The following is a 17258-nucleotide window of genomic DNA, read 5'->3' on the forward strand; positions in this document are numbered from 1 at the left end:
AGACGCAACCTACACCCACAGGTGACTTCAATAACTAGGGTGCTGAGGACATTAATATCTTGCTGTTGGCATTTAGAATACTCTTAAGTTGGTAAAAGGCAAATGTTATTTAGAACAACAAGAGACCAAATGTTCTTAAGCAGGTAAGTCATTTTAGATTTTCCTAGAAGAGTCATTCAGTTCGATAGGCTAAGCCAAAGTCAATGGGCAAAAGTCTTGTAGAGGATGAAGCACTTCTGGTCAGTAAATGGAAAAGTCTTTGCACAGGTTCTTGGGGGTCTTTGATGAAAAGAATCAAATGTCGGGCCACAAGCTGATTAGACTTTTGAGCCACAGAAGTGGGAAGCACTCTACAGTAAGAGGTAAGTTCTCTCAGACCTTTTACAATACATTTTTAAAAATGAAGAAAAGCTGCAGCAGATGACTTCCGTTCCTGTGCAGGTCCTTTTTTTAAAAAAAAATTTAAAAAATGTTTAGTTGTATTTAGTTCGATTAAACTTTTACAACAATTCAATTTACATTCAACCAACTTTTGCAACACTTCATAATTTTTACAAATATGCATTCAAATAGAAAACGCTTTAGTTGCAGTTGTTTCAATTACACTACTCCCACTTAAATCTTTGTACTTCACAGAAGTAAAGAATGCTAACTGTATTGCCAGAGTTCAGTTCTTCCATATGCCTATACAGTTAATATAAAGATAATGTATTTAAAAACAATTTCTACATTACATGATGATCTATTTAATAGTATTAAGAACCTGTACAGATATATCATATACAATATCATATACTAAGTATACTTGCACTTCATGTTGCAATCTAGCATTAAGAACCTTTATAGTAAATTCATCGTCCATGCATAAGGGTAATTAATATCTGCTTTGGAGATTTATCCGATGTAATTTATATCCTGTTATATTGTATTAGAATCTTTGTACAACTGACATTTCAAACAGATCCTAATCAATTAAACAAATTTTTCTATGGTTGGTAACTGGACCCCATCTTCATCATGTGTTTATTATACAGAGGATCTATTGCGTTCCATAAAGATTTATTATACAGAGATATACGTATGTGCCTCTGAACCTCTCATACAACCACAAAGTTAGAACTAGAACAAAATGTATCTTTGGATTCGCCACTCAATTATATAAGGGAAATGGATCCACATCGTATATTTTTCGAAGTTTAAATGGCATAAAAATAGCATAGCTGTATTTGGCTCAGCAGTGGGCAGGTCGCATGTACCTTTTTCTGTAACTCTACATCAATTATATGCAGTGAACGTACCAGAGACAACACCAAAGTAACATTTGTCCCCTACATACAACGGACCCACAACCATTCCCTACCAAACAACGTAGAGCTAATATTAGCCTCCCCAAAGATAGTTCTCTGAGATGTGTCAAAGTATGCACAGTACACTGTTAGATGTTTTAATAATTCCTTCTGAGAAGGATTTACACAGAACCGACCTGTTCGAGGATTAATATCTTTACATTCTTTACGCCAAAATTGTATTTTTTAATTAGTAGAAAACTGATTCAGTTTAAAGCGTAGATACATGTCGCAGGCTATTTTGCCCAGAAATTGTATGAAGTATCTTTGTCAGGGAATACGTTTGGTGTTAAAATGTGCAATTTCAGTGTACAGTTTATACTTTGATATAGTCTCGGTGGTGTCTATCCAATCCTATTCAAAGAGCTTTTTTTTCACATAGGTCGGGCATAGCCGAAGATCACCAATAGGCACATTAATTGTATCTAAAAGGGCTAGCATCTCATTGTGGTATCTCTTGATGGAGCTCGGGGGTTGGGGGGGGGGGGTCCTCTAGCATATTAGCAATGTTCTCATACAGGGAATTCTGAGGGGGATCTAACATTTTTGAGAAGTTGTTTAAACGCCTCCAATTGAGTCGAGCTGCGAGCGATATTCTACCAAGCTCATGACGCAAAATTGCACTGGGTACTGCATTTGAAAGCCTAAGCGTATATTTCCAAATCGATGCTTGGACCTGGTTTAAGTATGTACCAATTTTCTGGAGGCACTTATCAAGGCCATAAAGGACTACAGCCTCCACTTTTAGTATATAATATTCAAGTAAAGGGGTCATAGAGTATTCGCAAAATCTACTGTATATGATTTTCATTTGTGAACATAAAGGTTTGATCTTATGCTTAATCGTTCGTTTCCACATGTACATTGACGAGATGTTACATAAATTGTACCCAAGATGCTTTACTGAGAGGGCACGTTCATTTTTGAGCCATCTATATTGAATATAATTACGTTAGATTTTGCTGGGTTCGCCTTCAAATTATGATGGGCATAAGAGGCAAAAAGCTAATTTGTGTTGCAGTCCAAATGGAGTCAGATCGAAAATTGTAATACCGTCCGCAAATGCCAACCATTGTATTTTCAGATTATGAAGCCTGGCAGGAAATTCACTTTCCCATTCCATTTGCTGTCCATGTCACACTGGTACACGTTAAACAGGGTAGCTGCTAGATTACATCCTTGTCTGACACCGATGTAGGTGGGAATTAGATCAGTCAAGGCTCCCTGTTTTCATGAAGCAAAGCTAGCATATGGAGGAGAGTTAACTCAAAACCCATGTCAGCTTGTTTGGACCAAAGGCGGGTGCGAATTACTGAGTCTGGCTGCTGTTGGGTCTAAAGATGCCCTGTAGATAGGGCCACATTCACCATTTCTAGATTTTGCCAGGTGAGCTAAAATAGTGGCAATCAAAGTCGTACCCATCGAGCGACGGAACCCTACTTGATACCGTGATAGAATGTTCTTTTTGTTTCAAGTGGGATTCTATTTCCCTAAGAATAAGTATCGAAAACAATTTCTCTGATGCATCCAGCAATGCAATAGCACGATAACTCGCTGGATCTTCTCGATTGGCTTTTTTCCAGATAGAGCAGTATGCCACGACATCGGTATCCTATATGATCTAAAGATGTCAAATTTTATTGTACGTACATGGGCCCAGAAGCTAGGGTCCTGCTTCATGACACATGCAGGGATGCCATTCGGGCCTGAATGTTTCAGCTGTATTATTGCCCACTCAGTCTGTTACCGACCAGGGGCATATCCGGGATCTAGAAAGGACAGCATGACCACACACCTTATTGTAGAATCTAGTGGGCAGTTGGTATTTATCTAAAAAGGTGGTCCATATAGATGCTGATATAGGGATTCCAGACCATCTATCTTTTTGTGCAAACCGAGTCGCAACATGGTCCATATAGATCTCCTGTTATTTGTGCAGAGATGGACCATATGTTTATCTTTAATTCTCAAACCTTGTTTTATATTAGGACATTAGTATACTAATTACTATTTTTTCTGTATTTTTTTTATGCATCAAGTATTCTTCAACAGTTATACCTTCTTTAGTCTGTGAATCTACTTGTTTTTGAGGCATTTTAATCTATGGATCTCATTTTTACGACATGGAATTTTATTAGTACCATAGGTGATGGGTGTCGCCTAGTCAAAGCAGCATTGCTGCCGTCAGATTGGTGTATTGCTTCTCGATCCTACTAATGTCGCTATATTCATTCATGTGGCAGTTCACCTGTAAAGTGAGCTGCCTTTTTGATCAGGTTTAATTTGAGACATGAGTAATCTTTCATCTCAGCAAGCCTGGAGATCGCTCAATCTCTGCAGGTGTCACTGTTCCGGTGCCTGAGTCATGGGGGACAAGAGGGAGGATGTCGGACTCCTTCAATGCACTGGGATAGTCAAAACTCACAACCGGCAAACTTCCCTTTCAGTGGCTGTTCAGTGTTTCAGCTCCTCGCGTCTACCGCAAATAGCAAACACAGCGGATCCTGGCTGTAGAGATGGACTTTCCTTGCTTCTGGGGTCCCGCACTCTGTAGGGGGCTCAGGCATTGGTCAGTCCTGCTTCTTGGCAGTCTGGAGGATCCTCCAAAAGCTCTAGGCCATCTTAAAAGCAACACACACAATCTTGTGTTCCTCTCCCTGGCTATACAGTTTCCAACAGCAACTCTGTGGAAATTCAACCAGCTCCGAGATGGATGTCCAGGTGGCTTACTTTGGAGTTGATTGGCACCACCAACTCAAGGGGAGAAGTAGTCTGTGCAGGGGCTTCTGTTGATGCGAACTTGGCATTTCGCCACTGCAGCAGGGCTTCGCCGGGCAAACCAACGGCCCAGGAGTTGCAGCAGATGTCCTCTTCAAGCTATTCTTCGGTTCCTTCGTCCAGTGGTCGACTCTGCCTTCCAAGCCAAAGAACTCTCCTTTTTATTCAGTTTTCTCCCATTCATTCCAGCCTAGCTGTCAATCACTCAGCAGGGTGGCTGTCCTTGCCGGCCAATCACCACAGAGTGCATTTGCGTCTCCTAGGAGATTAAGCACGGAGTTTCGGGCTCCGCCTTCACTTCCTGCCTACCCCTGAAACTCTGGAGCCAGAGGCGGGCTTCACTTGTGAATCCCGCCAAAGGCAAAATGAACAAAGAGACCAAACCTGGTTTGGCATGCAGAGTAAATCTCAAGAAGGACATTTCCCCAAAGAAATGGCGAAAAAAGACCAGAAGCCACTTTGACAAAGATGGTGCCAGGGTTGATTTACAGCAGCTGTGAACGCAGCCCGCGGTAAATGCACACCATGGTAGTTTAAACGAAACCACTGCCACCAGCCATTCAATGAGAAAAGGGTAACCTAAATGTTACATGAGAAGCTAAAGGGGATACTAGGTAACCTCTCCAGCACTCTATTGTAAGATGGTGTGTGCTGGGTCTAGACAATTATAATGGTAAGTAAAGTCATTTTCACTTTAATGCTCTGGGAAACAGTAGTTTATCCAGCCTACCAGTTAACGTGCGTATCTTGCCCTTTTACGCATGTAAATATGGCAAAAATACGGACCATTTAATTTTGTACTGCGTACCGTGTACGCTTTGATTTATTAATTAAAAAAAACATACTTTCCACCACTAGATGGCAATGTAGCATTTCTTTTGTCAGCAGCATAGCCTTCTTATGCATGATGGTGAATTTCCAACTGAAAGACCAAATCTGTGACGGCTAAGCGAGCAAAAAATAAAGCATGCACCCTTTTAAAATGGGTTCATACCCATAACGTATGTGTTGGATAAGTTTTACTCTCTTGCAGAGGAGAAAACGAATGTTTACTCTCTTGAAATTGCATTTACGCTCTAATTTGAAAAATCATGCGTAAAATACTCCCACCTCAAAATCTTATCTGGAGCACTGAGTTTATCCCAGAGAAGGTATTTAAACCTTTGGGAAATCTGACATACTTCCTGTGTTACAGCACTAAAGGTGCAGTGACACAATGTAAAAGATGCCTATGGAGTTAGACTCCACACCAAAAGAAACGCAGAGGTATAAATTCACATTAAAATACATGAGTGGGGAAAAAGGGTCTCGCATTCCAAGTAAAAAAAAAAAAAAAAAAAAAAAAAAAAAAAATTCCTCAAAACCCAACAAAGTTGCTGGGGGTCTCTAAGGTGGAGGGAATTGGCACATTTGAGTTCTCACTAACATTTCAAGGATCCTCCCTTTCGGCGGGGGCTGTGTCTTATCGTCAACCCTCCCGCTCTTCGGCCCAGGAATCCAGCAGGGGCCGCTCCAAGGCTTTTGGAGGACGGCGTTGTCACCAGGGTCCTCAAGGCGGCCCTTCGATGTCCAAGCAGGATTGAACCGGCCTTGGCATTGGGCCACCACCTGTTCTCCACGGTGGGAGGCCGACTGGCGGACTTCATCAGCATGTGGAAGACCATCTCCACTGACCTTGGGTGCTGGACACTACCGCCCACGTACACACACACCCTGGAATTTCAACTGAAGTGTTCCCGGATATCACGGGTGGCTTGGAAGGAAAACCACGTTCCTCCGCTGCTGCTGGGTATGCAGGCCATGCTACGGAAAGGCACGATGGAGCTCGTCCCAAAGAGGATCCTGAGCTCAGTGCAGGCCCATTCTCGACCTCCGTCATCTACACAAATCAAGTCCCAAATGTTCTGGATGGTAACTCTTCAGCACGTGCTTGGACAGCTTGAAGAGGGAGAGTTTGTCGTTGCTGGATTTGGAGGATGCGTACTTCCACATCCCCATTCATAAGGGACACTGCAAGTTTCTGCGCTTTGTGGTTCAGCGGATGCATTACCAATTCAAGGCCCTTCCCTTGGGATTGAAGTTTGCCCCAAGGGTCTTCACGAAGTGCCTGGCGGCGCAGCTGCGTCTGCAAGGGATCCACGTCTACCCTTACTTGGACTACTGGCTCATCCGAGTCATCTCAAAGGACATCGCCGTCGACCACACGGCGAGGACTGTCCGCCTACTGACGGATCTGGGGTTCTTGGTGAACTATGCTAAGTCCTGCTTAACTCCATCGCAGGATGCGCTGTTTCTGGGATCCCGACTCAACAATGTCGTGCCTGGTGCCTCCGTCTGAGGAAAGGTTTGTGGCCTTTTTAGGCAAGGTGCGGCGGCTGTTGGCACTGAAGGTTGCCACAGTGAGGACCCATCAAGTCTCTGCTCGGCATTATATTGTCGTGCATCTCTCTCATCTGACTATGCAGGCTACAGATGCGTCCGCTACAGGAGTTCCTTGATGACCGTTGGATACAAGTGTCAGGAAGCTTCCAGGACAGGATCACATGGGTCTGGCATAGATTCACATGCTCATGAATATTCCCTGTCGTCCGGCTGGGAATCCTTGGTAAAAGAAACAGTTTCAGTTTCGTTTCTAAACTGTCTTTCTCCTATAAACCAATCACTGAGCTCTGGGTCATACTGCCTGCAACCAATGACTGTCCTCCACCTAAGCCCCTCCTCTGACAGCTATTTTCAGATTTTTACCGCACGTTCAAGTGTTGGTTGTCGCGTTTCACTCGAAGCTTTTCAGCGTTTCTCTTTTTGGAAGGCTCGATTGACTGAAAAATTGGGTTTCCTGTGTGCTCCATAGATTGTCCGTCTTCCCGATTAGCTGGGATCAAGTTTAACTGATTTCACGCCCCTCCAGGGCTGATTTCGTCGAGTGTTCTTCTTGGAAGCTTCCAGAAGTTTCTTCAGGCCTACACCGCGTGGATCATGTTGGATGAGAAGGACGACTTCAAGCTTTGCTCCGGCTGCAGTTTGCGGAATGTGTCCAGAGGACAAGCATTCCCAGTGCCTGTGTTGTCTACAACTGACACATAAAGATTTGTGAGAACTGCCGTGGCTTCACTAGACGCACGATGAAGGATCGACACCAACGGTTGGAGACGTGGCTGGGCCAGGGCCTCTACCCGGGTTGTTCCCAGGGGCATGATTCTTCCGGATCCAGCCAACCTGATCAGGCTTCTAAGTCCTTTGAGGGCGCCTCACCCGCGGGGGCCCAACACAAGGCCAAGCACTGGAGTCCACTTCTGTCGGTCGCCGCGAGTCCTGCCACGGTCGGCGTGCGATCATCATCTCCTTCTATATCGGTCTCCAGCCACCGCTCTAGCTGCTCGTCCAGGAGAACGCAGCTACCCCGGGGAAGCTGCGGTAGACTCTGGAGAAGGCCAAGCATGGTACGGGGTCTGACCTACCCACAAAGGAAAAGGCCACGCAGGCCAAGGTGTCTGATCTGGCCACGAAGGCCGAGCAGGAAAAGGTATCTGACCCGGTCTTGGAGCAGGCCAAGAAAGCAAAGGAGCTGGCCTTACCGTGAAGGCCCACGGTACCAGGCCAAGTCATCCTCCATAGAGCCAGACCAAGTCATCCTCCATAGAGCCGGTGGTGGATTAATTCTCGAAGGCCATTGGTGCTGACCCAGGCCAGGGTATCCTGAATACGGCCAGAGTGGCTCTTCCAGGAGAGAGGCTTCGATCAAGCTGGTTAAGACTCCAGAAAAGAGGATGCCGGACCTTAGCCCAAGACAGACCCCTCAGGACCTGAATAAAGGGGGAGGGGGTGTTGAACTCCAAGGAACCTACATTTCTTCGTCCGAGGAGGAGATCCTTTCTATCCACTTCATCCAGGGGGATGACGAGGGGGATGACGAGGGGGACGACAAGGGGGACGACAAGGGGGACGTCAGTCTCCCGGAGGCGACAACGACTATGACTGTGATACGTCCATGTGGACGACGAAGGCCCTGGGAAAAGCGCCTCCTGAAGACCTTTCACTGGACATCCTTTCGACTCTCCACACGCTGGTGTCGGAGATGGAGGAGGATGCCAGCGACGCCCCACCGAACCTGCCTGCGGCCCCGTTGACACTGGGGGAAGCGCCGAAGAAGACGTCCCTTACCTCCATACCAGCCATTGCTGTCCTCACCTCCCCTCCTAGGGGACTGAGTCAGACACAGCAACAACAGGCTCGGGTGACGGTGGGATGGGAGACTCACCCATCACCTCCTCCGAGAGCTTCTCCACCAGACGAAGTGGGATCCTTGCATTCCATCATCGCCCCGGCATCGAGCCTTTCCAGCTTACACCGGAGAAGAAGGAAGGCTTCTTGTATCCGCGCCGGGAGGCCCTGCTCCTAGATAAAGTTTGGGATGAGGGGCTGGCGTTTGCTGAGGAACCCTGCCTCAGCACCAGCAAAACGAGACCGACGTGAAAAGAAGTGCAGAGTGCCGGACTCTGCACCCAAGTGCGTGCAATCTCAGCCGTCTCCAGACTCTGTGTTCTTGGCGGCAGCCAGGAAGAAATCATCCAGCTCGGCGTCGTCTTCGTCCGCCCCTCCGGACAACGAGGGGAAGAAGTTGGATTCCATGGGTAGAAGGGTCTTCTACTCGGCAGTGATGACTGTCCAGGCTGCCAACGCCTTGGCAATTGTGGCCAGATGCGACGGGGAGCTTTGGTACAAGATGGCTCAGCTCCTGGAGCTTCTCTCCCGATGACAAGCAGGGTGAGGCATTGGACATCCTGCAGGAAGGTGAGGTGGTGTTGGCCCACGCCATCAGTGGCCCTGGACATATCGGACACTGGGTTCCACCAGATGGGAAACAGTCTGCCTGCGCTGCCGCGGTTGCCTCAAGGCCACCAACTTTAGACAGGAGGTACAGATGAGGGTTCTGGACATGCCGTTCGGTGACAACCTGTTCGGGAAGGCTGCCGATGAATCCCTCCAAGCCATCAAGAGGAACACTGACGTCCTGTTCCCTGGGCACTCTGCAATGACAGCCGGCCTTTCGTTAAGCCTGCAGGTCTTCCAAAGGATTCAGCGGGGGTTTGTCATCTTACCACCCACCCTCCCGCTCTACGACCCAGGAAGCCAACAGGGGTCGTTCCAAGACTTTCGGGGGTGGCTGTCGTCGTCAAGGTTACACAGGGCGGTGCCTTGACCTCCAAGCAAGATTGAACTGGCGAGGACGTCGGGGCCCCCACCCGTGCACCCCAGTGGGAGGCCGACTGGCGAACATTGTCAGATGGGTGCTGGACGCTCGCTCTCGCCCTCGGACGCATCCTGGAATTTCATGGCCCGGCAGGAACACCCTGTCCCGCAGCTGCTGCTGGAGGTCCGGGCCATGGTAAAAAAAAGACGATGGAGCTGGTCCCATGGTGACTACGTGGCTCCTGTTTACTCAAGGTACTTTCTTGTAAGAAAGAAGACCAGGTGCTGGAAGCACATTCTTTACCTACGACGACTCAACTACATAAAGTCCCAGAAGTTCAGGATGGTCACCCTGCAACACGTGCTCGGCCAACTATAGTAGGGAGGCTTTCTGTCATCGTTTGATCTAGAGGACGCAAACTTCCAAGTCCCCATACAGTTAAAGCATTGCAAGTTCCTGCGCTTCATCTTCCAGGGGAAGCATTACCAGTTCAAGGCGCTACTCTTTGGATTGAAGTTGGCGCCAGAGTTTTTATCAAATGCCTGGCTCTGGTGGTGGCCCAACTACGACTGCAGGGCATCCATGTGTCCCTTATCTGGACGACTGGCTCATCTGGGCCAAGTCAGGAGATCGTTGTCAATCACACAGCGAGGACCATCCGGCTGCTGACGAACCTGAGGTTCTCAGTGAATTATGCCATGTCCTGCTTGACTCCATCGTAGGATGCTCTGTTCCTGGGATCCAGACTCAACACGGTTGCTTGCCTAGCGGCTCTGTCGGAAGAAAGGTTATCGGCCATCCTGGGCAAGGTGCAGCGGCTGTCGGTACTGAGGATCGCCACAGTGCTGCTCATCAAGTCTATGCTCGGCATGATGTCGTTGTGCATATACCTGATTCTGCTCTGCAGACGGCGGATGCGTCCACTCCAGAAGTTCCTCGACGCCCGTTGGGTACAGGTATCTGGAAGCTTTCAGGACAAGATTGCGCTCAAGGAAGAGTTCCGTCAAGCGATAAGGTGGTGGGGCGTGTACTCCAACATCGCTGGAGGAACAGACTTTCAGAGCTCCCCCTGCCCACCCTCATACCAGGAGATGGTGGACGCTTCCTTGGAAGAGTGAGAAGCCCACACGGGACGTCTTCATGCCAGCTGTGGCTACCGGAGGAGAAGACTCTACACATCGACGTACTGGAACTACGGGCAATGTTTTGGGCCCATAGGTCATTTATGCGGTCCCTCAAGGGCAAAGTGGTGAGGGTTTTCACAGACAATACCACCACAATGTTTTACATCCAGAAACAGGGGGGGGGGCTACAGATCCCCACCGCTCTCCAGAGGCGCACGACTTGTGGCACTGGGCTGTTGCCCAGGTTATGTTCCTCATTCCATTTCACCTGGCAGGAGTAAAGAACACTGTCGCAGACTCTCAGCAGGGAGCTGTGCTCTTACCACGAGTGGTAACTTCGGCAGTACCAAGTGCGTTTTCCGGAAATGGGGCAGTCCCCAGATCGATCTTTGTGATGCCCAGCCCACCAAGTGCCAGAGGTTCGCCAGGGAGCATGGGGCATGCATGCTCATTCCCTTGGGAAGGCCTGTTTCTGTATGCATTCCCTCCGTTGCTGTTAATTCTTAGTCATCAGTCAACTCAGACGGTACCGGTGCAGGATGATCCTTGTCGCACCAGTGTGGCTGAGGCAGATCTGCTACCCGAACCTTCTCAGCATGTAAGTGGCCCCTCCGGTCAAGCTGCCAGTGGTTGCGGGTCTTCTCACCAGGGAAAGGGGCACAATGCTACACCATGACCCGGGGTCTCTGAACCTGAAGACCTAGCTCCTGTAGCGTTCGGGTTCGGGGCTACAATCTCCCGACGGAATGCAAGCAGATACTCGCCAAGGCCAGGGCGTCGCCTACTTTAAAATACTACGGACACAAATGGAAGCATTTTGCAATTTGGTGCTGTTCACAGAAGATCAACCCTCCGAGGGTCACGGCTCCTCAAGTACTTTTGTATTTACTGTCCTTGGCTAAATCTGTGCTGGCTCACGCCTCCTTCGAGGTACATCTGGCGGGTATCTCCCGCTACACCAGATCGCCAGGACGGGCTTCACTGTGGTCGCACCGTCTAGTCAGTTCATCAAGGGACTGTTCGGCGTGGGAACTCAATGTGGTGCTGACTAGGCTCGTGGGGGCTCCATTTGTACTTATGCATTCAGCTCTGCTCAAGTTTCTGTTGTGGAAGACCACTTTCCTCGTGGCCATCACCTCTGCAAGAAGAGTAGGCGAGTTCTAGGTCCTGTCCTGCAAGCGGTCTTACTTGAGTTTCCACGAGACTAGGGTGGTACTGCGGATGCACCCCTCCTTCATGTTTAAAGTTCAGTCGGAATTCCATCTCAATGAGCCCTTGGCGTTACCTGTGTTTTTTCCAAAACCTTTGTTGCCGGCTGGAACTTGTTTGCCCTTGCTGGATGTGGCTCCTGCTATATGTGGCACGCACAAAGAGTTTCTGGAAGACCTCTCAATTATTCGTAAACTTTGGTCCTGTGAACTATGGGAAGGCCTTGTCCAAGACTTCCATCTCCAGGTGGCTCTCCGGCTGCATCACGCACTGTTACCGGTTGGCCATCCGAGAGCCCATTCCACCAGAGCGATCACTGCGACAATGGCACATTCCTGTCTGGTGTGCCCCTGCTGGACATCTGCAGGGCTGCTACGTGGAGATCCACGCACACCTTCACAAGATTCTACTGTGTCGACAGGGATTCCATAGAGGAGTCCAGGGTCTGGCAAGCAGTGCTACACAATCTGTTCGTTTTAGGGTGAGCCTGTTCCAGAGTAATTGCTTCTGTTGAGCTTTGCCACCGCCCATGGATGTGTAATGTTGTACTGCTATGTATTCTTCATTCATGAGCATGTGAATCTATGCCAGACCCCATGCTGGAGAAGGAACAGGTGTCTTACCTGTAACTATTCTCCAGTGTGGGTCTGGCATGGATTCACATGCCAACCCTCCCTCCTACACCTCTGCGGCTCTTCTTGGTCATACTGCCACTTTACGTGCTACCAAATCTGAACATGGCTGCCAGACGAAGGGCTTAAGGAGAGGGCAGTCATTGGCTGGGGACAGTATGACCCAGAGCTCAGTAGTTGCACTATAGAAGAAAGACAGTTTGTAAATGAGACTTTTTTTCTTTTACTGAAGATTCTCGTCCTGACGGGGAATATTCATGAGCATGTGACTGTATGCCAGACACATGCTGGAGAACAATAGTTACAGGTAAGTTACTTGTTCCTTATTTCCATTTGCAGGGACTCTTGTGTGCCCCCCCCCACCCCCTCTCCAAGAACTCTACTCGTGCAGCTGGAAAGAATGCAAGAAAAGAAATACAATTTCGCTCATTGTTAGGCAAAGTTTGTATGCAGTACCCTCTGGGACCTTTACAGACAACTGACTACAGGTATAGGCAGCCCAACCTTTGGTATTAAAGAGAATTCTCAAAAATGTGCTAATTCCCTCCACCTTGGGGAGACCTAGCAACTTTGCTGGATTTTGAGGACTTCATTTTTTTTAACCTGGAGAGAGTGAGATCCTTTTTCCCACTCATGTATTTTAATGTGGTTTTATATACATTCTTTTTTGGTTATGGAGTCTAACAAACTCCATAGGCAACATCTTTTACAATTGTCACACAGCTCCATCAGTGCAGTGGCACAGGGAAGTATTTTATATTTCTCAAGGTTTAAATACCTTCGCTGGGATAAACTACGGTTTCCCAGAGCAGTAGTGAAATTGACTTTACTTGGCATTGTACTTGCTAGACCCACCACACCCTATCCTACGATAGTGCTGCAGAGGTTACTTAGTGTCACCTGTGTCTAAATGCTCATGTAACATTTTTTTTGTTACCCTTTCCTCAGTTTACTGGCTGGTGGCTGTGGTTTTGTTTTGAACTACCAAGGTTTGCATTTATCGCGACCGTTCGCGGACCCGTAAGGTTAACTTTTGGAGCCATCGTTTTCAAAGTGGTGTCCAGCCATCCTTGTTAAAATGGTGCCCGGTCTTCTTTTTTAGCCATGTCTTAGTGGAAAGGTCCTTCTAGAGTTTTTCTCTGCACACCAAACCAGGTTTGGTCTCTTTGTTCATTCGCCTTTGGCGGGCTTCAGGAGTGAAACCCACCTCCTGGCTCCCGAGTGTCTGGGGTAGGTAGGAAGTGAGGGAGGTGCCCTAAACTCCCTGTGCTTAGTCTCCTAGGAGACCCAAATGCACTCTGTGGTGATTAATTGACTGGCTGGCTGACTGTCCGGCAAGGACAGCCACCCTGCTGGGTGAGTTGCAGCTAGGCTGGAATGAATGGGAGAGAACTGAATAAAAGGCAAGTCTTTTGGTTTGGAAGGCAGTCGACCACTGGATGAAGGAACCGAAGAAGAACTTGAAGAGGACGACTGCTGCAACTCCTGGACTGTTTACCCGGTGAAGCCCTGCTGCAGGTCCAAATCACCAAGTTTGCATCGACAGAAGCCCCTGCAAGGACGCCTTCTCCCTTTTGAGTTGGTCAGACCAATCAACTCCCAAGTAAGCCACTTGGACTTCCATCTCTGAGCTGGTTGAATTTCCTCAGAGTTGCTGCAGGAAACAGTATAACCAGGGAGGGGGACACCAGATTATTGCTTGTAAGCTGGCCTAAAGCTTTTGGAACAGCCTCCGGACTCCCAAGACGCAGGACTGACCAAGCCTGACCCCCACAAGTCCCCCGCAGTCGAGTGCGGGACCTCGGATGTGAGGAAAGTCTACCTTGACAGCCAGGAACGGCCCTTATTGCTATTTGCTGTACCGCAAGGAGCTGAAATGCGAAACAGCCACTGAAAGTAAAGTTTGCCTATTGCCAGCTTTGACGGTGCCAGTACAGTGCAGGAGTCCCCTGATGTCCTCCCTCTTGTCCCCACAACTGAGGCCCAGGAACCGTGAGATCTGCACAGGAACAGATGTAATCGCCTGCATCTTTTCTTCTTTACCAAGGTACTGTAAAACCAGCTTAAGAGTACTTGCCTCTTACCGTGGAAGTGCTTGTAACTTCTGCAACTCGCATGCCTAATCAGCTTGTGACCCTACATTTGGTTCTTCTTTTTATCAGACTCCTAAGAATGTGTGCAAAGACTTTCCCATTTACTTACCTGAAGTGCTGCATCCTATGCAAAGACTTTGGCCTATTGACTTTGGCTTAGCCTATTGAATTGAATGACTCTTCTAAGTGCTATCTGAAAGTATTTGCCCTGCTTATGAAAATGTGTAACATCTTGTGTTCTAATGGCCTTTGCCTTTTTACTATTCTGAATGCCAACAGTAAGGTATTAATGTCCCCAGCACCCTTGTTACTGAAGTCACTTGTGGGTGTAGGTTGTCAGTGGGCCATCCCAAAAGGTCCTTGTCTGATTCAGAAACTCAAAGTGTACAGTGTTGAAGTATATTTGTGTTCCTATTCTACTGCTCCCTTCTGAAGAAAGCTTTATAACTGACATTAATAATTGTTTATGCAAGAAACCTTGAGTGTAAGAGTTTATTTGAATACCTGTAACTGAATCTTTGTGTACCTCCAATACAGCTCACATTATCTCCTTTTAAGATGAGCCTGGCTACTCAACACGCTACCAAAACTGTGTAGTACAAGCTTATACCAAAGGGTGGGTTGGTTATACCTGTAGTCGGAATTGTTTGTAGTATTCCCAGAGGGTACTGCGTTCAAAGTTTTTCCTAACCGGTATAATCTTGTACTACACAGTTTTGGTCGCGTGTTGAGTAGCAAGGCTTCACTCAAAAGGAGTGAATGTGAGCTGTATTGGAGGTACACAAAGATTCACAGTTACAGGTATTCAAATAAACTCTTGCACTCAAGGTATCTTGCATAAACCATTAATAATGTATCAGTCAGTTAGAAAGCCTTCTTCAGAAGAGAGTAATTTAATAGTAACACACAAATACACTTCAATACTAGTACACGCTAGTTTTTAAATCAGTAAAGACCCTTTTGGGATGGCCCACATACGCAACCTACACCCACAGTTGACTTTAATAACTAGGGTGCTGGGGATATTAATACCTTACTGTTCGTATTTTGAATAGTTCTAGGAATTAGTAAAAGGCAAAGGTTATTAGAACACAAGAGACCACAAATATTCCTAAGCAGGCAAATACTTTTGGATCCTCAAAGTAGTCATACAATTCAATAGGCTAAGCCAAAGTCAATGGGCAAAAGTCTTGCATAGGATGAAACACTTCTGATAATTAAATGGAAAAGTCTTTGCACAAGTTCTTAGGAGTCTTTGATGAAGAATACAATGTAGGGCCACAAGCTGATTAGACTGGTAAGTTGTAAAAGTTTCAAGCAACTCTACAGTAAGAGATCAGTTCTTAGACTTATTTTACAGTACCTTAGAAATGAAGAAAATATGCAGCAGATGACAACTGTTCCTGTGCAGCTCTGTAGGGGTCTCACTGTTCCTGGGGCTCTGTCGTGGGGACAAGAGGGAGGACGTCTGGGGACTCCTGCAATGCACTGGGACAGTCAAAACTTGCAACCGGCAAACTTCACTTTCAGTGGCTGTTTTGCGGTAGACTCAAGGAGCTGAAACACAAATGGCAACACTGTGGTTCCTGGCTGTCGAGATGGACTTTCCTTGTGTCTGGGGTCCCGCACTCTGAGGGGGCTCAGGCTTGGTCAGTCCTGCTTCTTGGGAGCCTGGAGGATCTTCCAAAAGCTCTAGGCCAGCTTAAAAGCAACTCGCACAATCTGGTGGTCCTCTCCCTGGCTATACGGTTCCAGCAGCAATTCTGTGGAAATTCAACCAGCTTCGAGATGGATGTCTAGGTGGCTTACTTTGGAGTTGATTGGTCCCACCAACTCAAAGGGAGAAGTCGTCCTTGCAGGGGCTTCTCTGTCGATGCGAACTTGATGTTTCGGCACCGCAGCAGGGCTTCTCCAGGCAAACCAACTGTCCAGGAGTTGCAGCAGGAGTCCTCTTCAAGCTCTTCTTCGGTTCCTTCATCCAGTGGTCGACTGCCTTCCAAGCCAAAGGACTTGCCTTTTATTCAGTTCTCTCCCTTTCATTCCAGCCTAGCTGCCACTCACCCAGCAGGGTGTCTGTCCTTGCCGGACTGTCAGCCGGCCAATCACCACAGAGTGCTTTTGGGTCTCCTAGGAGATTAAGCACCGGGAGTTTCGGGCACCTCCCTCACTTCTTGCCTACCCCAGACACTCTGGAGCCAGAGGCAGGTTTCACTTGTGAATGAATAGAGACCAAACCTGGTTTGGCGCGCAGAGTAAATCTCAAGAAGGACCTTTCCACAAAGAAATGGTGAAAAAAGACCGGGAGCCTTTTTGACAAATATGGCGCCCTTGTTGCTTTACAGCAGCTGTGAACGCAGCCAACAGTAAATGCACACATGGTAGTTTAAACAAAACCACTGCCACTAGCCATTCAATCAGAAAAGGGTAACATAAAAATGTTACGTGAGAAGCTAGACAAAGGGGATAGTAGGTAACCCCTCCAGCACTCTATTGTAAGATAGTGTGTGCTGGGTCTAGAAAGTTATAATGGTAAGTGAAGTCAATTCCACTTTACTGCTCTGGGAAACAGTAGTTTATCCCAGAAAATATAGTTAAACCGTTGAGAAATCTGGAAGACTTCCCTGTGTCACTGCACTGAAGGTGCTGTGTGACACAAAGTAAAAGATGATGCTTGTGGAGTTTGTCAGACTCCACAACCAAAAGAAACGCAGAGGTAAAATTCCACATTAAAATGAGTGGGGAAAAAGGGTTTCACTCTCATTTAAAAAATAAAAAATCCCTCAAAATCCAGCAAGTTGCTGGGGGTCTCTAAGGTGGAGGGAATTAGAACATTTCTGAGTTCACTCATGCTGTCTGAAAACTCTATTGCTGTTCATGTAACATAG

The 17258-nt window shown here is 47.5% G+C and overlaps 1 protein-coding gene across 2 annotated transcripts in view; it reads left to right on the top strand.

The window, feature by feature from the left end:
* HYOU1 (hypoxia up-regulated 1) overlaps positions 1–17258 on the top strand; it is a 485286-nt gene that overhangs the window by 59076 nt on the left and 408952 nt on the right. The gene's annotated exons all lie outside the window — the stretch shown is intronic.

The sequence above is a fragment of the Ambystoma mexicanum genome, chromosome 9 (genome assembly GCF_040938575.1).
Source record: "Ambystoma mexicanum isolate Mex_15411 chromosome 9, UKY_AmexF1_1, whole genome shotgun sequence".
Classification (NCBI taxonomy): domain Eukaryota; kingdom Metazoa; phylum Chordata; class Amphibia; order Caudata; family Ambystomatidae; genus Ambystoma; species Ambystoma mexicanum.